This window comes from Echinops telfairi, unplaced genomic scaffold (assembly GCF_000313985.2).
Source record: "Echinops telfairi isolate 266 unplaced genomic scaffold, ASM31398v2 ScPeMD7_7420;HRSCAF=8458, whole genome shotgun sequence".
NCBI classification, from domain to species: Eukaryota; Metazoa; Chordata; class Mammalia; order Afrosoricida; family Tenrecidae; genus Echinops; species Echinops telfairi.
The window spans coordinates 25,510,520-25,511,608 of record NW_022111320.1 but is presented as its reverse complement, the minus strand read 5'-3'; positions in this window follow the sequence as shown (position 1 = coordinate 25,511,608).

Sequence of the window (1,089 nt, the reverse complement as noted above, 5' to 3'; positions counted from 1 at the left end):
GGAAATCTTGTATCCCTTGAAAGTGCACAACTTAACCTTCATGCAACAGCTGAGGAACAGGAAGGGTGGTGAAGAGCTCACAGTAGTGTTATGGGATTTGCTAAAACATACCCCTCCAAAGAGGTGAACTCATCACATTATAATCGTGGTCCCTCTGCAGACAAACTGTCCGTAAGTACAAAGTGCTAGGGGATTTCTCAAAATGGGAAATTTAAAGTGCTTGGTTGCCGTTCACTTCATCAGCAGAAAGCGAATTGGATGACGTTATTAAGTTTGGGCCCTGCATTCTGATCTGATTTTAAACTTCTTCCTGGAGCTGTCTTCATGGTGAGTTTTTCATTTCTGGGAGGAGTTAAGAGTGTATTAGAGCTTAAATTCTAAAACGCTTCATTTGTGGATGCTTTCTGTCCACAGCAGAAGCCCCTTTCCATTTTGAATCTGAGCTTCAATGCCGAAACCACGCATTCTTCCTGACCACTGAACCAGCCAGGTGGCTCAGACATTCCCAGACAGGCTTGGGGAGAGGCAGTTTTGCCCTTTGGTTTACCCAAAGAACCAGGGAACTTGCCTGGCAATGTCCTTAATGATTGACCCAAGATAGCTGCATGTTGTCAAGTTTAAATGAAAAGTTGTGGTCCTGGTGACTCTGACTCAGGGCTGCATCTGCATGGTCATGATTCTTAGCCCACCATCCATGTGGCCGGGGGTCGAAGTCTCAGAAACCAACCTGCAAGCTTTGTAGATGGCCATTGCGTGCATCTCCCATCAGGGGCCTTCCTTAGCCTCTGCCCCTGCAGCAGTGGTGAATTGTCGCCCAGGCCCCATCATGATTGCGTCATGGTTTCCTTTTGCTTTCCGTTATACATAATTAGCCTGGTGGCTGTGTGTCCGTGGACTTCATGCTGACCTCTGTACTGTATATGCTGTCTGGCGGTTTACTTCATTCAGCGTGATTGTCTTTTGTTTGATCTTTGTGCTGTTTGAGGCGTCATAAAAGAGTCTGTATAACATATGCTTGCATCTGGTTTCCCAAGCACAAGACTTAAGTGTAATCGAAAGATTCAGTTGCATGACAAATGCGGTATATGC